Below are 25,327 nucleotides of genomic sequence, written 5' to 3'. Positions count from 1 at the left end.
TGGGGGAGAAACGTGGGAAGGATGGTGAGGGGAGTTGTAGGGGGAAGAGAGGGGTGAGGGGACTTAAGGGTGAGTTGATAAATTAATTGTTTTGGTACATTTGCTAATGGTTTGTAGTCTAAAAGGCCAAAAAGCCAGATTAGCGTGGTTTGTAAGCTGTAGCCTATCAAATTAATGCAACCTTTTCCACTACAAGCGAGTCTGGTGTTTTTGTGCAGTCTCGTCCAAGTAAGCATTTTATTGTGTCATTTATTTTGTGCTAAAGAAAGAGAAACCATCCAACAGGTCTTTGACTGAGTACCGCTTAAGGGGGCTTTTCCTGATAACATATGTTGCAAACATGGCATTTTAAACCACATTCTGTCAGTAATATTGGTCGAAACTACAACTAACAAGCATTTACAAAGCCATTCGTTTTGGAAATATGAGCGAGAAAGGTTGAGAGCGGGAGGGTAAGAAATAAAGCGAGAGTGTGAGAGGAAGGATGAGAGGGGGTAGAGATTGGGGGTAATTGTAGAAAGAGTTGGGCTATTGTGGGTAGAGAGAGTGAGTGGGGATAGGGTGGGTGGTGGTAGAGAGAGTGGGGGAGGTTGGGTGGGAGTAGAGAGAGTGGGGGTTGGGTGGGTGGATGGGGTAGAGAGAGTGGGTGTGGGGTGGGTGGGGTAGAGAGAGGTGGGTGGGCGGGGGTAGAGGGAGTCGGTTAGGGTGGGTGATGGTAGAGAAAGTGGAGGAGGTAGTGTTTTCATTAGAGAGAGTGAAGGTAGGGTGGCGGGTGGGGGTAGAGAGAGGTGGGCCGGTGTAGAGAGAGTGGGGGTAGGATGAGTGGGTGGGGTAGAGTGGAGGTAAGGCGGGTGGGGGTAGAGAGAGTGGAGGTAGAGTGGGTGGGTGGGGGTAGAGAGAGTGGGGTTGGGATGGGTATAGGAGAACAGCCTCAGGAGGACTGGAGGCTAGCTCCATGGCAACGCGTGGGTCTTGGAAGCAAGACCACGCTGAGCAAATACAGGTTTGAAGGCCAGAACTGTGTTTGGAAGAAAAAAAAGAACTCAGTGAATTATAAATAACCTGCCCTTCCACAATGAAACGAGTACCTACATACCTACGGGTTATGTGCTCTGCAAATAAATGCAAAAAGATACAAAAAACACATCTGCTGTCAAAAGTAGCCCAAACATAGTCCAATTATCTACAGAAAAATAGCCCAAAATAACCCAATATGGGAAATGGAAAGCCTGACACCCACTGATTGGAGCAAATATTGCAAGAGAACTTCTCATTGAGTAGTACAGTGGAGAAGTTTGAAAAAGGGATGTTAGTGGTTTGACAGTTTCATGCCATGTCATCATCGCCCTTTGCAATGCCAACCAGATATTCTCAGTTCGGAACCCCCATTCCCTCTTTCTACTGAAACAATGGTTTCGGCTATTTTAATCACCAAAACCAAAAAGCCGAATTCATTTTCTCCGAAAAAAACCTGGGCAACACGGCCATGTTGCGCAGGCACTTCGGGCTAAGCCAGTCCAAGTCTGTTAAAACTTTGAGGTGGATGATGGGTTGCCCACCAAACCTTGGCTGAAACGGGTCCCTTGTCTCATGCTCCGTGAAAGAGGAGCTGGCGCGAGTCTGACAGTGAAACGCCAGTGTGAAGCGCTCTGGTATAGAAAGGGGGAGCCCAGCTCTCCAGGCGAGGAGTCTGCGCGCTAGAGAAGCAAGCAGCAGCCACAGGTTGGACTTCTCGTTTTTTTCCAGGGTTAGAAAGGGAAACAACCGCGCGAACTATAAAGGACGTGCTCGGAAACGGATGTGCTGAGAGATGGGAATCCAACGCGAGGAAGCCAGGGTCGCGAGGCGGACGGCGGGATTTCCATTCATCGTTGCAGGGGGCCAGTCCGGCTGCTAGATTATTCTGGAGCGCGGAAGTCGAGGAATGCCTCGCGGATGCAGAGCCGCCGAAGATCAGGACCCTGCCTGAAAACAGACTGAAAACGGGTAAAAATGCAATTATTGTTGGATTGATTCCACAAATGTTCTAGAGCTATTGAAAATGAGGGGTATGTTCAGTGCCTGTCAAGTAATCGCAGACGCTTTAGAAGGAAATTAGAAATCTACATACCGCGTACAGAGGTCCTCTAAAACAGTCGGAAGCAGTTTACCAAGTTACGTTGGTTGGCATTCATCCAACGCGCACACACCACGCCCGCGTGTGAAAATTGTCTTACCTACATCTCCCGGGGACTTTTCCTTGGCCTCTTTACCGCGCGGGTAAATAACCCACGCATTTTCGCATTTTCCCTTGCACTTTCAGCATTGCTCATATATAAAACAAAATGGTCTAAAATTAAAACAAAACGAAATAACGATTTCTTTTTATTTCTCTGCACAACCCTTTGCCTTAAAAACCTTTTTCATCCCGCTTTTTACCACATTTATTTGGGAGAGTTTTTAATAATTTGTATGTGTATTATCTCTCTCTCTCTCTCTCTCTCTCTATGTATATATGTTAATTACATATGTTGGAGAAAGGAGATATGTATTGGTGTACATTATACATACATATATTTCGGGTAGTTCCGTAATTCCTCAAATGTTTATTATGTATGTACACACCGGATGTACGGTTGATACAAACATTTTAATAAATGAACACATATGGCACACGTTCGATTTTTTTTAGCGCTGTCCCGCTGTGTATGGCTAAATATTTTAACGTTCATGCATGTTGATTTTTCATTGCTGCTGAGGGATGTTTTGATAGTTTGAGGCAAGTGTCTAAGGATGCCGACAGTGGGAGCTAACCACAGCCTGTTTGTTGAAGTAAAGCACACGGCTGGCGATAACGTTAAAAACATGTGGCATTTTGAGTACCACTTTTTTTTAACCATATGTCAGTTGTGATTGCATGAGATATTTGAAACGTGGTACAAACAAAGGATTACATGTGGTAAATAGCCCACATTTGCCGCAGGCAGTACGTTCTGTGTTCCATGAAGTATATACCCCTTGCAATCACACCTCATAACCTGCTAAGACTAGGAGCTATTTGGGTGATTTTGTAAGCAATGATAATTTCGCGGATGCGACCATTAAACATTAGCACTTACATGCTGCTTAGTCGCCTCCATGCGGTTTTCCACATTTGAAAAAAACGCGGTGCAAAAGCAAAGTGTAAAAGTAGGCAAGATCTCCAGTACGCCTTGCTTTTACGCGCCGTTTTGTACACATGTATGAGGTGCTCATTTAAAGTGTGGCTGCATTTCCTCTGGAAACACTGCCAAACTCAAATACCGTTATTGTGTATTGTAAGCATACAGAAACAGGACCAGCCTGCCTCATTCAGACGTATGAGGACCTTTCTGTTAGTCTACATTTGTGCGTCCCATACCATAGGACTTCATGGGGAAATACCACATTACTGCGCGTGTAATTACCGCATGGGTTACTATGATATGCAGAAACACTTTTGTGTGGAGCACATTTCCTCCACACAAGTGCAGGTGGATTCCATGCCTTTAATTTGAGAAACTCATAATTTGGTGGGTGGCTCGTTAGAACATGTAGTATCCCGAAATACTGCATGTTTTACTGTTACCCGCAAACTCTCAACGAGGCCCTAAATGCTGACTGCCTTCAGTGCATTTACAATGGATCCTTATGGAATCCGCCTGCTCTTACTAGGTGCTAAAAACATACACACAGTCCGTAGGAATCCATTGGTTTTATCCCAGCACAAACATCTTTTCCTGGATCTAAGCCAGAAGCCATTTAAAGGCGGAGGGAGGAATGCCTGGCGGAAATCTTAGATCCATTTGGTGCCCCTACTCTGCATGAGTGTACAAGTAAGGCATAGAAGGATGACATTTTGATTCCTCTCCTTACCTTTACAGTCTAGTGCTTAGAAAATGGCGCCCGCCTGTTTTACTATGTTCGCCCTACTCTGAATAAGGCCCTAACTTTAGTCTATGGTATTGCAGCAGTTATAGATGAATTGATGCACATGACTGTTTCGCCATCACTGTCTTCAGATCTATTTGTTATTCATAAGTGCAAACAGTGGCTTCAGGTCAAAAGGTCATATATTTCAGAGACCCTCGGGCGTTCCCATTCTCATTTTTAGTGAAATGGCATTTCATGCTGTGACTCTCCAGCAGGTTCCTTCATAGCCGAAGCCTTTTAGTGGAAATACTTAACTTTACCTGCATTTAGTTTTAACTTCTTTACAAGTTTGGTAGGCTGGGGGCTATTAAAGACACACCTGTTGAGGTTAAGAATCGCTCTCCACAACTGTCAATCTACAGTGGGAGGCAAAAGTGCCCGTCTACCTCACAATTCCTCCTTCCAATGGACCCACATCAACTTGAGCTGGCCGGGTCCAACTGGTGGTGACTGCAAGGAGACGGAATGAGGACCACAAGACTAACAAAATGCGAGCCACTACTGTTAGGAGCCCATTCTTTTTTTTTGATAACACATTTTATTATATTTTATGCAATGAAACAACAACATACCAAACCTTAATTGTAAGACTTCGCATACGGGTGACAGAGTAGCAGGGATAAATACGTTTAGATATAAGCAATCGCAGAGATACCAGTAGTGTAAATACATTGGACGGTAAGATAGCTGGCAGTTTGTGCGTCATGGTACTGTTCAAGACTTCTGAGAGGATGGTATTAGCGGGTGTAGGCCTTATACACTTTCACAACAATACAATTTGACAACATTATAGCAGAGTTACATAGTCTGTTCCCATTTTCCCCAGATCTTATCTGCTTTGCCCGGGCAGCCTCTAGCCTGGTAGACTCGGCGTTCCATCAGGATGACTGAATCCACGTCCGTTATCCAGTGACCATATTTTGGGGTGTTTTCTGAGCCCCACAATTGTGCGTTGTTCCTTTTAGCAATTCCTGTGGCTGTTGAAACAAGTAGTTTTTCAAATCGTGACAATTCTACTGTATCAGCGATGCCCAATAGAAGGAGTTTGGGCTCTGTTGGAATCGGGCGGCATATGGCCCTGGAGAGTCTCGCGCTGCATTTGTGCCAGAATCGTTGTATGCGTGCGCATTGCCAGAGGATATGATAGAAGGATCCTTCTGTTTGTTTGCACCGTAGGCAATTGGGATCGGATATTCCGCCCCAATTGAACAGAGCTATTCGAGGATAGTATATCCTGTGGAGTATCTTAAGTTGTACTAACCTAATGCGTGCTGAGATTGCGCATTCTCTAGGGTACATCAGGATTTCAATCCAGTCTTCAGGTAATATAGGGCCAATATCAATTTCCCATTTCGCCTTCAGATTCAGCAGTTCCTTTGTGGCAAATGAAGAAATGGCATTGTACATGGTAGATGTAACTTTGTTACTCACACTGTCAACAACTATATTTCTTTCTATTGGCGTGCATTCTGGCATGTCCACAAGTTGGGTCCTGTGCAAAGCTAGTGCGTGCTGCAATTGCCCATAGTGAAATTGTTCAGTCTCTGGGAGGCCATATGCGGTAGCGAGCTCAGGGAACTGTATTAGTTGGTCATTCACGATTATCTGTTGGATTGTCTATACATCAGCGGCGGCCCAGTTTGGCCATTTTGGGAGATCGACAAGGTTTGGGAGCCTAGCATTGTTCCATATGGGTTGGACTGGGGTAATTTTGTTGTCCCAACCTAAATGTTTATGCACTTCTTTCCATACCAAGGCTTATTTGTACTGCTATTGTGCATTCGGGCGGGCGGGTTTGTTTACAGTAGAGGCTTTCAAGTGGGGACATACCGTGTCTCGCCGCTAGCTCTGCTCTTATGTGTGGGATGGTCGGGTCTCCGTGTAGTATGTCATTGACTGTTGCCATCTGAGTCGCCCAATAATAGATCTGGATATTCGGGAGTCCGATTCCCCCCTCCCATATCGAGCGCTGGAGAGTTGAGAGGGCAATTCTCGGGCGTTTCCCACCCCACAGGAGTATACGTGTTGTGGTATCTATTCTGTGGAATTCCGCAGTGGGAACATGTAGGGGGGCGTTCTGGAGAATGTATAAGAAGCGGGGTAGGGTCAACATCTTGAAGAGTGCCGCCCTTCCTAACAGTGTCAGTGGTAGCGCCTGCCAGTGGACTACGTCTTGCTCATATCTTCTGATAACTGGATGTAAGTTTTGTTTTATGTAGCTATCCAGCCCGTTGGTTATTAAAATACCCAAGTATCGGAACTGATTGGTTTCAACCTTATATGGGGAGCCGGATGTCGGTATACAGTCTACCCCTTTAACTGGGAACAGCACGGATTTAGACCAATTTACTTTGAGTCCGCTGAAGGTTCCATAATCTATTAGGAGTTGTGTGACCACAGAGCAGGAGGCCGCTGGGTCGCCCAGGTATATTAGGAGATCGTCTGCATAGAGGGATACTTTATCTTCCCAATTCGGGCCCCATCTGAAGCCAGTCCACGTGTTGGTGTCTCGCAGGAGGGCTGCTAATGGTTCTATTATTAGTGCAAATAGCATTGCCGAAAGTGGGCAACCTTGTCTGGTTCCCTTGCCTAATCGGATGATGCGCGACGGCCACCCATTTACTCTAACTTCGGCCAGTGGGTTATTATACAGGAGTTGTACCCATCGTATGAACGGTTCCCCGAATTTTGCGCATTATGGCCCATAGTGCCTCCCAATGAACAGAATGGAATGCTTTTTCAAAGTCTATGGCCAACAGAGCCAGGGATTGTTGTTGGGCCGGTGCTCTCTCTAGTGCGAGATGCAATCTACGAATGTTCATTCTGGTCGACCTCTGGGGCATGAAGCCACATTGGTCCGGATGGATCAGAGATGTAATGACTACTTGTAATCTATAGCTAGTATTTTAGCTAGTATTTTAGCTTCACTATTAATGAGGGATATGGGCCGATAGGAGGTACATTCTTCTGGGGGCTTATCCTTTTTGGGAATTACTATGATGCTGGCCTTGCGGAGATCTGTTGGGAGCTCGCCATGTTTTAGGGAGTATTCAAACACATTGAGCAGGTGAGCGGGTATATCTAGATGGTTTAGCTTTTTCCAGATGTCCACCGGAAACCCGTTCAGGCCAGGGGTCTTGCCTGCTTGGAGTTGCCCGATGGCAGTTGATATTTCAGTAGTAGTGATTTTGCTGTCTAGAGCGGAGATTTGATCAGTGGTGAGTGTTGGGAGGGCAATATTGGTTAGTATAGTAGTATCTTTGGCAATGGTGGGGGGTTTGTATAGGTCTTCATAGAACTCGGCAAAGCGTTCTGCAATCTCTACATCAGTGTAAACTAAGTTTGCGTCTAAAGTTCTAATATGGTTCACCTTCTGTTGTCCTTCGTCTCGCTTTTCGAGCCACGCAAGCATTTTGCCTGCCTTGTCTCCTGTCTCATATACACGTGCCTTCATTGCAGCATGTGCTTTCCTAGCACAGTCCAGAGACAGATTGTGCAGCTTTTTCCGTGCCAACAATAGGGCCCTATTCGTCTCTGGGGTGTCACTGGCTATGTGTTCCATCGCTTTGGATATGACCACACTCCCCGCCTCAATGAGTTTTTCACTGTGCTTCTTTTTTTTATGGGATGTCCATGATATAATTTCTCCGCGAACAACCGGTTTATACGCCTCCCACAATGTATTGGGATTATCCACCGAATCTGCATTAAGTTTGAAATAATTGGAGGTAGTTGGCTCCATCATCTCCTGAAATTCTGGGAATCCTAGGTAGTAGGAGTTCAACTTCCATGAGGGTGGCGGTCGTGGTCTTGCTGATTCCAATTCAAGCAGGAGTGGGGAATGGTCGGAGATTCCACGCGGGAGGAAGGATGCACTGCTTAGTTTGTGGATAGATTGATGTGGGAGGAAGAAGTAATCTATCCTAGACATCGAGGCATGGGCCCCCGAATGGAAGGAGTACTGTCGTGTCTGAGCATGAAGGGCTCTCCACGCATCACATAGGCCCATTGCTGACACGAAGGAAGCCAATCTAGTCGTGGTGGCTGGGTCCCTGGCCCTCAGGTGTGTACGGTCCAGGGTATAATCCATGACCTTGTTGAAGTCACCCCCAATCACCATTGTGTCTGCAAGTCCCGTTGCCACGATAGGGGTAATTTCGTTTAGCAGGTCATTAAGGAGAGCTGGCGGGGAGTATACTGCCATGAGTGCCAGTGTTTGATTCCATAGCGTTGCTTGAATGTACACATATCGGCCTCCTGTGTCTTGCAATGTGTTTGTGATTGCCAAAGGGAGCTTCTTGTAAATTAGTATAAGGACCCCTCTCGCGCCCATAGAGAAGCCAGCATGTACCGCGGTGCGGTAGTTTGATCTTTGGAAGAATTTGCATATGTTTCCGGCTAGGTGCGTTTCAGTCAACATGGCTATATCTGGGGAGTGTCTGTTTAGATGCTGGAGGACCAGGCGTCTTTTGATGCTATTACCTAATCCGTTCACATTCCATACCAGGAGTTTGAGTTTTCTTTGGTTTGGAGTGTTCTCAGCCGCCATTGTTGTTCTGGGATTTGTTTTCACAGGTGGATCTCTTCGGTCGCATACCCGTCATATCCATCCCGCTTAGTCTACATATCGTACTCCTCTTGCCTATGTATGCTGAACATTGAATACATATAATAAATCCAACTCCCCCCTCCCCATACTCCACCCACAACTGAAGCATCTGTCGACCCATTGTTTAACTTTTAAACAACTTTACTGTAAACTACATCAATCTGCCCTGTGACAGTCCGAGTCCAGAGCACAGGTGTGCCAGGTGTTGTCACTGAGAGCAACACAGGGCAGGGCAGTGGAGCTCCGCTATGGGCGCTCCGAGTTTACTTTATGCCCGGTGGGGGGGGGGACCGCCGTGTGGTTGGCCGCCAGCCGGGGTTGCCGACGTCGACACTCTTGCAGTGTGCGATGCAGCATTTTGCGGTATATTTGTAGTGATGTGGACGTCCAGGATCTTGGCGATGTTTACTAATCCTCCACCTGTTGTGGGATTCCTACCTGCTGTTGTTGTTGCGGTACATGTTCAGGTGGTCGCTCAGGACGAGGCCTATTCCGTTCTCCTCTCCGTCTCCCGTCGGCACTCCAGTCGCCTTCTATATGCTCTTCAGCCCAGCTCCACGCCTCCCTTGGATCAGTGAAGTGTATTGTTGTATTCTTGTGAAAAATCTTAAATTGGGCGGGGAATACGAGCCCATATTTAACTCCCATTGCTTGGAGGCGTTTTTTGAGGGGGTCAAAGGATTGACGCGTTTTCTGAACTTCCCTGGTGAAGTCAGGGAAAAAGGAAATTCTTGATCCATTGTACGTGATAGTTCCTTTAGACCTCGCCAGCTGCAGCACTGTATCTCTATCTCTATAGTTTAGGAACCTTACTATAATTGTACGAGGCGGTGCTCCCGGTGTGATCTTGCCGGTGGGAATACGATGGGCACGCTCAATGGAAAAGAACTTGGAGAAGGACTGTGCGTCATATATGTCCGCGAGCCACCTCTCCAGGAAGAGCTCCATACAGTCTCCCTCTGCCTTTTCTGGAAGGCCGAGAATACGGACATTGTTGTGCCTTGATCTGCCCTCAGTATCATCTGCTCTTGCTTCCAGGAGCTTTATTCTTGCCATCATGCCAGCCATCTGATGGTTAACTCCACGGAGGTTGTCCTCAGTTTCGGAGATCCGCATCTCTGCCTCCCTTGTGCGTGACGTTAGCTTCTGGAGGTCATGTCTTAGCAAGGATACGTCAGCACCTATACTGTCCATCTTTTTCTCCATGGAAGTTCTAGAGCTGGCAATGGCACCCATAATGTCTCTGAGGGAGATATTCTCTTCCATGCTATCCGAGTCTTGTTGTAGTGGTCTCTCTGGGGAACGAGACATTGGTGTAGTTGCATATTGTTCAATCCTGCTTTGTGTGATGGTCTTTCTGGGCTTATCTTTCCCCATTGCAGGTATTTTGGTGAAGTGGCTGTGCAGGTCCAAGAGCTACCTGGAAGGGGGGGCCCGCTGTAGGACAGGGAGACAAGTATTGCTGAATGGGAGGGAGATTCCGGTATGGTAGGTCCACTCTTTCAACTCTATGCAGTAGGGATGTTTACAGTTCCTGTGTGCGTGTCGGGGACAATTTTACGGACTGCGATTCCGTGGGAGTTGCTTCCAGTGCCTCTCACAATGGTGAATGGGAGCCCTATGAGTGCGCACAGGGAGGACAATGGTGCTTAGTTTCCCACAGTTGCGTTTATCGGGTGGGAAAAACGGTGCTGTCCAAGCTGAGGAGGCACAGGGGTAGCCGTCGCTCAGGGCCCCGCAGCAATGGCGTGATTGTTTTGTTGAACGCCTTCTGGTGTTTAGTCAAGATAGCTTGGACTTTCTCGCCGCTGCTTGCTGGCAATACGCGCTAGATTGCTAACTTTTTGGGGCTGGGAACGTTGTCTTTGTTCATGTACGTCTGGGCAGTGTCACACAGGATGACCGGGTTCTATCTCACGTCCTCGAAGCTCTCAGCGCCACCAGGGACGACGGCGAGATGGGCAGGAGTTGGCGTAGGAGCTGTTGGGGTGCTCCTGCGGCACGGGGAACCCGCGTTGTTTTGTAGCTTCACTGCCGTGCTGAACTCTCCACGTGTCTCATGGGGATGGGCTTCCTGCGGCCTATGTGGGGTACAGCGGGGTCTGCCTCGAGCCGCGTTGGTCCAATGCCACCCGCCAGGGGACAAGGATCAGTTCTCCTTCCCTCCCCTCTCCTTACCGGCATAGGATTGTCTGCAGCAAGGCATCCGGGGAGGACGTGCAGGCGCTCTACGAGGAGCGGAGCACCCGCATCTGCAGCACAGGGGCCGGATTCCGCCTCGCGTTGGCCCCCTCTGGGGAAGTGGGGATGGGGGGGCTCTCCGGCGCTTTCCCACGCGCCCGATCGGGTGACAGCTCGATTCACCTCAGGCTCCTTCTGACGCGATGGGCACCAGGCTGTGTGTTCCGCACGTCCGCCGGCAGCCGCCTGGGTCCGTTGCTGTCCAGGTGCGGCGGGAGGGTCTCCCCTCGCAGTTGTGCGCGCGGGAGCGCCCGAGACCGCCTCGGTGTAGTCCGGCAGCTGGGGAGGCGGGCGACCGCCGGCTCGAAGCAGTTGATTCCCTTTCCGGAGCCGATGGGTGGGTGATTGCACGTTGCTCGTTCTCTCCTGGGCCTGATGCAGCTCCAGGCCTCGCGGTCTCCGCCTCTCGTGTCCTCAGGCGGCCATCTTGGTCTCCCACCACGGTTCGTTGTCTGTGATCTCCGCGGGTTATATCTCGCACAGCTCGCACCAATTCTGATCCGGGATGTTCTGGATCGAAGCAGCAAAGTTTCGGACGTCTCTGCAATAGTTTTGGGACTCCGCAGTAGTATTTTAAGAGCAGGATGAGTGAAGGATTGGGCTGGTGGCCGGGAGCGGCGAGGGATCACGTCCTCATCTTACGCCCGCTGGCCACGCCCCCCTCAGGAGCCCATTCTTAACACGTTGGACAGCACTGAGACAGGCAGGAAGAGTGGCCTACTAGAAGGTTCTGAGGATAAGCAGGAGCCACCACAAACACCGGGAACCTATTTTTACCTGCGCCTCAGAGTTCTTTCCTGACAAAGTTTGTTACGCTTGTCGCCTCCATGCAGTGCAGGAGCTCAGAACAAGAAGAAGCTGGAAAAACTGGGGAAGACCTGTACAGAACATATAACAAAGGATGTCTTACCTTACCAGAAAGATTGATCTTGTGATACGCATAAGATTGATCCGATATCGGCAGAGAGAGGGACTGTCTCTGTAAAAGTGGACAGAACGGCTCCTTTTTTTAAGCCTTCTTCTGCTACATCTTGCTCACTAGTCCTTGGCAAACGCATCTGGAGGAAACGTGTTTCACCGAAATATCCAAGTGATTAAAATTAAGACGAATCAGCAAACTTTTTGATGATTTAACTGGAATAATTTGCCACAGTAGGCTTGTCGGGAGAGGAAGTGGGCTGCCTGCATAGTGGTGTTTTTTGTAAAAATCCACCCATCTTGCTAAAAGTGGTCTTTTTTATTTCTAATGCAGGTAGCCGAGGGGTTTAGCAAAAATAGAAAGCATACCACATTCACTTTTGGAGGCCTGGCCTCCCCTGAACACCTGCAAAAACATACCCCAAAATCCCAGAGGAGACCACGTTAGGCCTCATTAGGACGTTGGGGCTTTTTTACTGTTTAAAAAAAAACATTGAAAACCTATCATAGGATGGGATAGGTAAGAGATGAAGTGCTACTAAATGTATCCACATGATTGTGGTGGGATTTGGTAGCCACAAGTATCTTATGAATATTTGTCGACGAGCATTTCACAGTGAGACCCAGGAATAGTCATAGAGGCCCTTAAAGAGAACTGCGCCTGAGTCTGTTCTGAACTCTTGGATACGTTATGATTTTGCCTCAGAATTAAGCCTGTTAACAGGAAAAAGGTGCCTCGGTCTCGTTGCAGTCAAAAAATAGGGCGGTCTGAGTTTACCATCCCACCAAATAGTAAAATCCAATTACGTTTTCAGAATGACAATAATATCTAAAAAGTCTAAGGGCCCGATTTACAAAAATGTTTTAACATGGGAAAATCCCATTACAATATTTTGGGGAAATCTGGCCCTAAATATCTAAAAAAAATATATATAAAGGCAGCTCCTGCATGGAGCTAGTCTTTCTGGTTTACTTTTGGAAAATATGAAAGCCAACTATCTTTATGTCTGAAATTCGGAGGCTTGACATATTACGCATCTCTTAGTCTTAACGTACATTGCACACCTGTGTCCAAATGGATCATATTAGTGAAGGCCTTTTTATTTAAAAACATCAGCTTCAAATAAATATTTTATAGGAGCAAGCGTTAGAAAGATACATCCAAAATGTATAGGAAACACCATTAACTCTAGTTGCATACAGCACAAAAAGTACACCAGGGACCCTGTATTGATGGAAGGCTAGGGCAGCTGGAGTGGAAGTTCTGTTTATTTTCATTGAATCCAACCAGAAGTGGACTTGGCAGTTGGGAATTTTCCTCAAGATGAATATGTATTGAATCATTTTTTTTTCTTTTTTCTCTTTCTCTCCCCTCTTCTCTGCCTACTTTATCTCTTGATCTGAATAACTCAAGCTCATGCTAATCCGAATGTGATGTATATTTCTATGAACACAAATGAAAAGTTTATTTTTAAACTATATCATTTTAAATAAAAAAAAAATGGAATAATTTTAATGAAACGCCTCCTGACTAGGGGTTTGGTTTCTATCCCAACCAGATATGAACGTGTACAATCTCTAGATGGGCATCATGTACATAGAGAAGTATTGCATTTATTTTTAGTTTTGTCTTATAGGTAGCCCTTTAGGGGAAATAGGGAGAATGGCATATGAGGAGGGAGACAGTGCTTGTAGGTGTTGTTTGGTTATTTACATACCCATTGACTGCCCATAGCCATGAGAATCCCTAGGGCCATTCCCACTCACTTCCTGCCTCTCCCGCCCAAGACATATCCTCATCGGAACTCTTTGAGCTTGCTTTAGTCAAGCCTTACCATCAAACTGTGTGCTCGATGGGCCTGCCAGTGTTTTTTCAAAGCACTCTTCGGAGAGTTAATTTATTTATTTATTGTGCATTTGTAAGGCGCTTATACATCAAGAATATGTGTTTCAAAGCACACAATGTCTTAATTGGAGTTGTAAACATGCTACTGGTGTAATACAAATTTCTTAACCAAGTCTGTCTTCAGTCACTCAATCTATAAGCACTATGCATGTCCTTCACTGAAGTCCTGTTAAAAACAAGCATTGGCAAAGCCAACAGTTGTAGCTTCTATATAAGTATTAGGCATTTGTCAGGCACTGCTACTAGATGCCCAGAAACGTGCACCAGTTTGCACCTGCTAACATCAATGGCCAGTTAATATCACTACATCAGTGCCTGGAAAGTGCCTTTCCCACACCTATGCAAAAGCCCAAACTGTTGGCATTTCTAGTACTTGTTTGCATAGGTATTATATGGGTATTTGTCAGGCACTGCTATTATATGCCCAGGTATGTGCACCTTTTCAAACTGCTTTCATTAATGACAAGTAAGTATCATTACAGCAATGCCTGTCAAATACCTTTCCCATATTTGTATTTTGTATTTAGCATTTATAGAGTGCTTTATTCCAAACCGCTGAACAAAATAAGTAACATTACAATAAAATGCAGACTGATTCAATGTACAACATTTTCAGAGAAAATTGAGGGACGGATAATAGGAATTGAGAGTGAAAACAAAGGGAACGTGTAGGGACATAAAAAGATACAAAAGATGACAAATAACTGGCAGCAACACCATAGCAGGATTTAAACACAATTCAAAGAAAATTAAATTTGAGTGGAGAAGAGAAGGAAAGCCAACCAAGCGAGGAAAGCGATTGAGAAATAGAATCATGGGGAAATAGCTGGTAGAGAAGTTGAATAGAAGCATTAAAGATAGACATAAGTGGGACCTGACGAGAGAGAGGAAGACCAGAGAGAATAGTGGAACAATAAAATAGATGAGAGAACATGATTGATGAGATAAGGAGTTTGGTAGCGGCAAAAGTCAGAAAAGAACTAGCATTGCGAATATGAAAGAGATGAAGGCAACAAGAACGACAGGTAATTAAATGTGATGGGAAAAGGATAGATCTGTGTCATGGCAGAGGCCGAAATTACGGGCGGTGCTAGAAGGAGATAAGGAAGAAGGAGGAGAAAAGACAGAGGAGGGAGGGGAAGGCAGTGGATAGTGGTGGCAGGGAAGAACAGACGTTCGGATTTAGACGAGTTCAGGACAAGAACGTGATCTGACATCCAGGACTTGATTGCAAGCAGGCAGGAAGTTAAATTATCATGAACATCCGGTGTAAACGAAGAAAAAAAGAGAAAAAGTTGTGTGTCGTCAGCATAAAAGTAGAGGGGCCAAGAAAAAAACCTTGAGGAACACCATGAAGAAGAGGAAAATATCTACACAAAATCTAAAACTATTTGTATCGGCAATGCTTGATTTTCATGGCAGCATTTCTTTTCTATTGTAAAAACCAACCAAACTCCCCTTGCCCCACCAGCGAGCAGTTGGGGTAGCATCTGTTTTTTCCATGCATTAGCAACATTTAATTTTGCTGAGGTCAAGATGTGGGTCACAAACCTACCCAGCATCCCTTCCCAATACACATCTCTCAATGACACTATCTTGGATGAGAATATATCTGAAGACCCATGATGTCCTTGATAGGTGCTGATGACTCATAATAGAAAGCTTGGGCTGTCTGAAAAGAGCAGGTCCTTATTTAACGTATACATTTTTGTTCAGGAGTTCAAATGCAATGGAGCTTGTTTCTTAATCTAGGTTTGTGAAATGATGGTTGGTCCAGGATCCTTTTCCTCTGTCCTTTTCTCTCTACCAAATCTTCCAATTTGCATACTGGGTAATGTGTTAACACGTAATTATTCTGGCGGCATTCCACATCTCTTCATGTTATTGTTAATGGGTTAAGCCACTCATAATATCTTGATAGTCTTGGCTTCAGTTACATATTTTGGTTTATGCAGTATGATGTTCTCAAAACGCTGCCACATTCACCATGAAGTCTGTACATTGCTTTGATATGTGTTCTACCTCTGTTTTCTTATGTCTCTTTTTGATGTGTCATCTCTTCAAAGGATGCTATTGTTGGCTTAAGCACGTTTTCTTAGCATACGATGTATGATCCATGAGCCTCCCTCCAGAATAATGTCATGCTGGGACAAACAAGGGTGTCCATGGGTTGGGGTATGATGCACAATGCAGAGGTGACATGGAAGTGGATGATGTTGAGGCATATGGTTTTGTAGGAGAGTCTGTAGTATGTTATTGTCATAATATAGTGGGTCTTAGTGGGTGTTCCTCACTGGCAGCTGCCCTGGCATCTATCGTGGTGATGGAATCCCAGGTTTGGCACTCATAGGATTACACCTTCCAGTTGCCCAGTGTTCACCCAGCGTCACTGCCACTAAGTGCACCAGTGTGTGATGTCAACACGGACATACACCCGGTCTGTGGCTGCTAGGATGCATCTGGCATGCAGCAACTCTTGCTGTGAGATTTTATTTCTTTGGTATTTCTCCTGCTCTGTCTTCTTGACGGACCTTACTGTTGACTGTTGACTTGGCATGTCATTGCATCCTTGTCTCCAACCCATGCTTTCTCTTACAGAATGCCCTTGCGTGTAGTTTTGGTATGGGTTTGTGTTACTCAGTTTGACCATGCTTGCTCATGGACTTCCTTGTCTGATGCCCGAGTGTGCTTGAGTCCCCCACCCATCCGATGCTCCCCGTGAGTGTGCCTGAATCCCCCAGCCACCCCTTGCTCCCCCTAGCTGTCTCTTTTGCCCCCCCGATCTCCTTGTCACCCTTGAGTGTCTTTTCACCCTTCCCTCCTTTCCTACGCTCCTACCCACCCCCTCCCTTTTCCTCTCCTGTTAATTTCTGGCACTACCTCAATTGCCGTCAGGCATAGTAATCGTAGCTGCCTGTCTTTCGCATCCACCTTGCCCTCTCCTCCTCCCCCTTCCCTTTTTATGTCCATTAGCACTTACTCTTATCATCTGTCCTGTGACCTTTGATATCAGCTTGTCTTTCTCCCCCCCCTCCCTCCTTGTCTTCTCCTCCCCCCCCCACAGGACTATTCTGAATCGCCCTTTGACCTATTATGATAGTTGCTTGCTTTGTTCCTCTCTTTTCCTCCTCACTCCATCCCCCGTCCCTCACCCCTCACCCTCCTCTTGTTATACTCATGCACTACATCAATTGTCGTCGGGCATAGTAATGTTACTGGTTGACTTGTCTCATTCTTTCTCGTCCCCTCTCCTCCTTAATTGTTCCTTGCACTTGCACTATCTGAAATGTCGCCTGACTATGATAGTTATTTCACATTCTGAATTGTTTCAAGGACCTGTAAGAATGTAACTGTACTCTCCCATGTTCCCTCCCTCCTTGAAGCGCTTTGAAACACATTATGTATAGGCGTTATACAAATAAACAATCAAATCAAATGCCTTGATACCTTATTGTATGCAACTTCCCAGTGCTACTCATTCCCCTTAGGAAACTCTATTGTGGCCCCCTTGGTACCTTCTATCCTCGTTCCCTCTAGCGGGAGTAATTCCACTATGGCTTGCCACTGCTTGGACCATTTCTACTAACCCCTCTGCCTTACCTTTGGAATGTCTTTCCTTCCCGAATAACTCTGCATTCTGCCACTGCTCTGTAGATTTCCTCCCTGGAACTGTGTTTATCTATCCTGGTAAACTACTAATGTACCTTGGACCCTCTCCACCAGACCACCCTTCATATCTCCTAGTGTAAGACCTTGTGCTGTCATGCAGGTTTATGTGGACTATCTCTTTTCTTTAAATAAATCATTGTGCTATCGTGCAGGCTCTTGTGCTCTACGGACTGAAGGGTTTGTGGGCGGGAATCCACCTAGGTTTTCACCCTGCTCTTATTCATACTGTCTGTGGGGGGTGAGTGAGAAGTTTCAAAGCACCATCTTCATGGACATCTGGAGTCCTGACAGTTATGGTGCAATGGAGGATGGTGTGAATTGTGATGGTGATGTAGATATTGATGTGTTAGGAACAATGTCCATGTATGTGTAATTTTCCCTCCAGTTGTGTACCTCCCAACTTTTTTGCTGCTGTTAAAAATCATAGTCTGACTTTGCCAGTGGAGCACAGCCTTCAGCTGCACTCCCCTGAGCTTTTCGCTTGCTTTAGTCTGGGGAAACTGACATGTCCTTAAAGACAGTCAGTACTGGGAGACTTTGTTTCCCTTAGTCCTTGTCCATGTTGCAACTTTCCTGCAACATGTAGCAAGTGCACAATGTACCTTACAGCACAGTGCACTTGGGTTTAATAGTCATTTCCAAAGGCCCTAGATACTCTTGAAGGATTTTTTAGGAGAAGTGCAGATGTGCCTTGGACAGGGCTGGTGGCAGCTTATCTTTTCATGTAATTTTAACCCTTTCCTGCCCGGTAAACCATGTTTACCGCGTATGGCACAAATAGGTGGCCTGGCTCCAAAATGGCCATGCCACAAGGTTCTTTTTCCTGTCCTTTAGCCATCTTGCCCCTTCACCTTCCCCAGGTCAAGCCTATCCGGGTCAGTCCTTATTTGGGCATGCATTCTCCCGCAAAATGCCAAGCTTTTGCGGGCTTCTGCATCCCTTGTGTGTGTGTGTGCTTCCAGGATGTGGGCTGGACTGTCTGGTTCAATTACACATTCTAGCCAGAGAGTCTGGTGTACTGTGAATGCCTGGGACCACAGTGGTCCATTATTGGTCCACATATGATGTGCCTGTATGTGAGCAGATCTCCCATTGAGTCCTCTTCGTTTTTGGCACAAAGGAGATTCTGCTGTATAAGAGTAGGCTCCAAACACCCACACCATGTCGATCTCTGGAGTTCTCACTGAACACAGGATAGGATCCAAGTATCCTGAAACTAAGAAGCTGAGTCAGGGTTCCACTGGTGACCCGCTGGAAGGTTTGGCACCCTGAGCCCGCTGTCATCCTACTGGACCCCTCCGCATCTTATAAAACTAGAAGGTCTGCAAAGACACTTCGACCCATTGGAATAGTGGGACCAACTATTCTCGGCACCTTCATCAAACCCTGCAAGTAAGCCTTCTTGGAAGTGTCTCTGGGCCAACTGGTGGGCTGACCAGCTTGCACAGGACCTTTACCCTGATACCGCCGTCGTTTCGAGGGGACCCTCAAAACTTGGTACGTTGCTAGCTCTTTGTTCCCAGCACCCACACACCGAATTTCATACACTTGGCGTACCCAGGTCTGGAGTAAAGAGAGAGCCTGATCCGGAGAGAACGCGGTTACCGTGTCGCCCAGGCGTGGTGATGAACTTTGCAGGTGCGCTGCCTTTGTGCCCCTCTTGCCCCTGAAGCCTGTTGCAGTGAAACTTGCCTGATCCATCCACCAGGAGCGGAGAAATCCCTACTATCCCGATTGGGAATCAACACTGTAACTTCGTCGCTGAACGCTGCAGAGCTACAGAATTGCTGCATTTGAACCTGCAACTGAATTGGACTCGACTGCCGAAGTTTGATCCGGAGTGCGCCAGGGGTCGGTGAGTACTAGCAACCCTTACCGATGGCTCCTAGCGCCTCAAACCCCTTTTACGCACAAGTGTCCCCTGAAGGCCTCTCTCCTTTTCACAGATAGCCTGAGCTATCGAGCTATTCCCAAATCATGGAACCTGCCGTGCCCAGCTGGGGAGACCTGCATCACCTCACCTGCCTTCCGGAGCAGCTACAGACCCTAAAAAAGACCTTGTTTCACCCACCTGCACTACTGCGTGCACCAGCATTGCATTGAGCAATTGCACGTACATGTACATTTGAGCAATAGGCTCCCCTCATTTTAGGGATTGGACTGCCTCTCAGTTAGGACTGTGATTTCTGCAGAATTGCCTAAAGACTGTTTGCATTACCTGCTTCCTTCCCTTTTTAGGTTGTGGACCAATGTCGTGCATTAACTGTTTAGGCCACTTGTTCTTGTAAATATGTATGGAGATAGGATTGTATTGATCTAAAAGTATAACTTTGTCGATTATTGTGTGTATAACTTCAAAGGCCTTGAAATACATGTATTTGTATTTTTAATATATCTACACCTGAGTAGGAGTGATTAGTAAGTGTCCTTTGCTCTGCGTGCTCATTGAGGTCTTTCAGTCACCCTCATCCCTCCTGAGACCTAGTCTTGACCGCCGCCAATGCTACCTTGATTGGTCTGGCTTATCCGGAAGGTTACCCTGTTCCAAGAAACTAGGCTGGCCTTCTGAACCTCTGCCCACCAGCCCAGAGTTCAGAAATCCGTCTTAACATGATGCCATTGTGGATAATGATGGCAATATAGCTAATAAGGACAATGTAAATAATGATGGCAGCATGGTTAATGATGTTGGAGTGGCTATTGTTGACAACGTTAATAATGATGGCGGTGTGGATAGTGATGATGTTATTGAAAGTGAAGGTGGTGTGGATGAAGAAGTCGCTGTTGATGTAGACAGAAGTTATGTGTAAGATGATAGTGGTTTGGAAGAGGCTGGTGGCGTGGAAGGGGAGTGGTGATGTGATGTGGAGGAGGTGATGTGGAAGAGAAGTGTCATGTGGAAGGAGCGGGTGACATTGAATTAGCTGGTAATGTGGAAGGGAATGGTTATTTAAAATGCGACAGTGATGCAGAAGGGTTGCATGATATGGAATGGGGAGTGGTCTGGTGGGTAATGTGTAAGGGCGTGGTGATGTGGCTGGGAGATGATGTGGGAGAAATGGTGGGTTTGTTGAGAGTTGTGTGTGCTTAAGGTGATGTGCCATGGAGGATGTGCAGTAGTTACTGTGTTGTGGGGATGTATGTATTACATACTGTGCTTGTGTATATGGGTATTGTGTTGTGCCTGAAGTGAAGTGCATGTGGTGATGAGGTGATTGCGTTATTTGAGTGTGTGTAATATGCTGTGTGGTTCATGTGGGGTAAGGGTGTTATGCACAGGTTGGTGTATGGTGAGGTTGCTAGTTCCATTTGGGACTGTTGATGAAAGTGTGGTGAGTTGATGTGTGCTGTAGGGAAAGTATAAGAGAATTTTCGAAGTGGGGAAAAATGTAAATGTAGCAAGCTGGATGATTTGTGTGTGTTAAGAAGGGTGTGGTGAGGCTGGTGTGTTTTTGAAATGCTTATAAGGAATGCAGGAGCGTATAGAATGCTGGAGCGTATAGAATGCAGGAGCGTATAGAGCGGAGGAGTGTATAGAGCGGAGGAGTGTATAGAGCGGAGGAGTGGACAGAGTGGAAGAGAGGTTTGAACGGATGAGAGAATGAGTGGATAGGGCGGATGAATGGATAGAGCGGATGAGCGAATAAAGTGGATGAGAGGATAGAACGGATGAGAAAATGAGTGGATAGGGCGAATGAATGGATAGAGCGGAAGAGCGAATAAAGTGGATGAGAGGATAGAACAAACAAGTGGATAGAACAGATGAGAGAATGAGTGGATAAGGCAGATGAGTGGATAGGGCAGATGAGTGAATAGAGTGGATGAGTGGATAAAGCAGATGAGTGTTAGAATGTATGAGTGGCTAAGTGTACAGACTGGATGAGTGGATAAAGCGGATGAGTAGATAGAGCGTATGCATGGATAAGTGTACAAAGTGAATGACTGTACAGAACGGATAAAAGTATAGAACAGATGAGTGTAGAGATGAACATATAAGACAAAATATTGCTGCTGAATGCGTGAAAGGCACGAGTCCTTAAAGCAGATGACTACGAGGAGCAGATGAGCGCGGGGAGCAAATGAGCACGGAGATCAGATAAGTGCGTAGAAGGGATGAATGCATAGAGGGATGAGTGCATAGTGGGGATGAGTGAGTAAAGGGGGTTGAATCGCGTAGAGGGATGAGTGCGTAGAGAGGAAGAATGCGTAGAGGATGAGTACGTAGAAGGGATGAGTGCGTAGAAGGGATGAGTGCGTAGAAGGGATGAGTGTGTAGAGGGGGTGAGTGTGTAGAGGGGGTGAGTGCCTAGAGGGGGTGAGTGCCTAGGGTGGGTGAGTGCCTAGGGTGGGAAGTGTGTAGCGTGGGTGAGTGCGTAGAGGGGGTGAGTGCGTAGAGGGGGTGAGTGCGTAGAGGGGGTGAGTGCGCAGAAGGGGTGAGTGCACAGAGCAGGTGAGTGCACCGATGGGGTGAGTGCATTGAGGGGGTGAGTGCATAGAGGGGGAGAGTGCGTAGAGGGGGAGAGTGCGTAGAGGGGGTGAGTGCGTAGAGGGGGTGAGTGCGTAGAGGGGGTGAGTGCGTAGAGACGGTGAGTGCGTAGAGGGAGTGAGTGCGTAGAGGGAGTGAGTGCGTAGAGCGGGTGTGAGGATAGAATGGACAAGTGGATAGAACGGATGAGAGAATGAGTGGATAGGGCAGAAGAATGGATAGGGCGGTTGAGAGGATAGAACGGACAAGTGGATAGAACAGATGAGAGAATGAGTGGATGAGAGGATAGAACAGACAAGTGGATAGAACGGATGAGAGAATTAGTGGATTGAGCGGATGAGTCGATAGGGCAGATGAGTGAATAGAGTGGATGAGTGGATAAAGCGGATGAGTGTTAGAGCGTATGAGTGGATAAGTGTACAGAGTGAATGAGTGTACAGAATGAATGAGTGTACAGAACGGATGAAGGTATAGAACAGATGAGTGTAGAGATGAATATATAAGACAGGATACTGATGTTGAATGCGTGAAAGACACAAGTGTTTAAAACAGATGAGTGCGGGGAGCAGATGAGTGCGGGGAGCAGATGAGTGCGGGGAGCAGATGAGTGCAGGGAGCAAGTGAGTGCGGGGATGAGATAAGTGCGTAGAAGGGATGAATGCGTAGATGGATGAGTGCGTAATGGGGATGAGTGCATAAAGGGGGTTGAATTGCGTAGAGGGGTTGAGCGCGTAGAGAGGAAGAATGAGTAGAGAGGTTGAGTGCGTAGAAGGGATGAATGTGAATAAGGGATGAGTGCGCAGAAGGGGTGAGTGTGCAGAAGGGGTGAGTGTGCAGAAGGGGTGAGTGCACAGAAGGGGTGAGTGCACAGAGGGGGTGAGTGCGTAGAGGGAGTGAGTGCATAGAGGGGATGAGTGCGTAGAGGGGTTGAGGGGGTAGAGGGGTTGAGGGGGTAAAGGGGGTGAGTGGATACATGCTTGAGGCCGACAAGAGTGCACACGTGGGGCAAACAAAAGTGGATAGGGGTCATAGAACGGACTGAAGCGCATATAATAGCGTAACATATAAAGTATGGTTTGGAACGCAGATAATGCTTAAAGAGCATTTAACCCACAATGACTGGAGTACGCATGGCGAACTAGAGCGCACAGAACAAACTCGAACGCACGCGGCAAGCCGGAATGCATGGATGCGTGACCGAAATATATGGAACAGACTGGGATGCATGGAGTGGATAGGAGTGCATGGAACGGACTGGAGCACGTGACGTATATAGTATGATTTGGAATGCAGAGAATACCTGAAAGGGTATATAACCCATCTTATCCCACCACCACGCTTACTCTCTCCTTACATCACCACTCAACTAGAACACAGTGATACTATGACACCATTCGGTATAACTGTTCTCATACCAACACTCGCCGCTCACTCCACATCATTCTAAGTAATCACTGCTGGTAACACACACCCCAGCCAGGCGTTCTCCTCAGGCCTAACGCAGCCACATCCGCTCTGGATAAATCCTGCCAGAATGAACACATACTCCTGACCTCTCAACCAGCACACCTACCGCTAGAATGCAGCTTTTACACGGATACCGCACGAGCTGCACACATACCCGGTGCCCACACGCACCCTTTTGACTCTCTCTACTCTCTCTACTGATATGAACTTCGGTTCCCAAGGGCGTTCAACCTACCAGCGCCTTCAGACCATACCAATGGTATATAAGGCGCTGTATAAATGCAAAATACCTATAACAATAGTGAGGTGCAAGGATGAAGAGATGGAGCATTTTAGTGGGTGAGGATGGGATGAATTATGTGGCAAGTATCTTGAAGAAAGGTATTCATGTACAGCAGGTTGCAGAGCAAACAACTGGGGCTGTATTTCAACCAGCCTCATCCCTCCTTTAGGTAGGAGTACAAACTGGGACTGCAATGACAAACAACGCTTTCCATTACAGCAACCAGCCCAAAGGGATGCAGTATTAATAACCTCCAACTCAAGACTCCAGGAGAAAAGACAGAACAGGCTTATTAATTATGGAATTTTGTCACATATATTAACTCTGAAATAAAGCCTGCCAAAAAGTATACGAAAATTGAAACCAAAAAATAACTACTGTGGTTTTTAAAAACATACAATTACTGAGGTAATTACCACGAATGTGAAGTATAAAAACAAAGAAAAAAGTGTATACTAACATAAGAAATGTAGCACACATATTTATTATAAAACACACAAGACAATTCCATTGTTAAATACAATGCAAAAATATAATGACCAACCTACTACAAACAAATACAAAAGATACAGTCACTATGAAACAAACTAAGTTATCACATTGCAACATGCAAACTGTTCCATACATAGCTTGTGTATTTTATCATATGTAATTGTACTGGTGTTCTTGGTCACTTGGCCCCTCCTGATGTTCAGTTGTCATTTTTAGAGTTGTGAGTGCAGGGCTGGCAGATTTGGTGTGCTGCTCGCCTGCTAATGATTTCTAAAGCGGTTTGGTTTATGTCTGCAGCCTGGGCACACCTTAGAGATGTTTCCCCTTCATAAGTGATGTCCTGCTGGCCCCACGGCCTGTGGTCTTTGAACTCAATGATTGATTTGCAGATTGATCTGCCATTGTGATTTGCCATGTTCACCACACCCTTACTCTATAGTGATTAGGTTCATTGAGGTTTGTATCACTTTATCCAGTGCTTGAGCCTCTTAAGGTCACATGCAGGGAGAGGTGTGGCAGTGAAGTCAGTGGGGCTAGAGGACCTAGTTCAAACTCCCTGTGCCCTTTGAAGCAGTGTGATAGATTCTTGCTACCCTGAGTCTCCATTTTTCCTCTGGCTGGTAGTGGTGCTCTTTTCACTAGTCCTATTTCGTGGGTGATCGGGCTGCCTTCATGCCACTGAGCATTTTGTTCATGCTTTAGGGGTGAACCTGGACTCTGCTATGAATAACTACGTGAGTGTGAGCAGAGCCGGGGAAAGGGTAGCTTTTCACACCTAGGCTGTAGCTCTTGTAATCTCATTCTTCATGACCATGGTTTTTTTATGGTATAGACGGTAAAGAGCAGGTCCATCTGGATTCCACAAAAAAAGAATGTAGCAAATGTATTCCAGACAGTGCCGAATTTTAACAAATCACCCCCTTGGTTCAACCTGTGGCTCCCTGCTGATGCGTGATGTGACAGTCTTCCTCAACCAGATAAAGGCTGGCGTCGACTCTGTGTGCCTGAAGATAGAGCCTGAAGCTAGACAATCTTTCATTCAAAGTGGAAAAAGAACTAGACAAGTATTGAAAGGGAGGGTGCCAGGATTGTTGAACATAAAAATAGAACAAGAGTGTTGGAGGATGAGGGTGAAGCAACACTCACTTATCTTAAAATGTTGGTTCATGCGGTCATGAATACACAAGTTAAGGATGCAGACTTACAGACCCACTGATGCAGGATTAATGTCCCATTCTAGGCTGGGCTGAATCAACCTTAATTTCGAACATGGAAATGCTCATCAAAGATTTCCTGAAAAAAGTAGTGCAAATCAATAGATTTTTG

The 25,327-nt window shown here is 46.5% G+C and overlaps 1 long non-coding RNA gene across 1 annotated transcript in view; it reads left to right on the top strand.

The window, feature by feature from the left end:
- The first annotated feature begins 1,739 nt into the window (after window positions 1-1,739).
- The window catches only part of LOC138528746 (uncharacterized), a 90,554-nt gene continuing 66,966 nt past the window's right edge, over window positions 1,740-25,327 (top strand). Inside the window, exon 1 of the long non-coding RNA XR_011284221.1 lies at window positions 1,740-1,986. This is a non-coding gene — a long non-coding RNA (uncharacterized lncRNA). The remainder of the gene's footprint in view (window positions 1,987-25,327) is intronic.

Source organism: Ambystoma mexicanum, chromosome 7q (genome assembly GCF_040938575.1).
Source record: "Ambystoma mexicanum isolate Mex_15411 chromosome 7q, UKY_AmexF1_1, whole genome shotgun sequence".
NCBI lineage: Eukaryota > Metazoa > Chordata > Amphibia > Caudata > Ambystomatidae > Ambystoma > Ambystoma mexicanum.
Note: the sequence above shows the minus strand (reverse complement) of the source record. Positions and strands in the feature narration are given on the sequence as shown.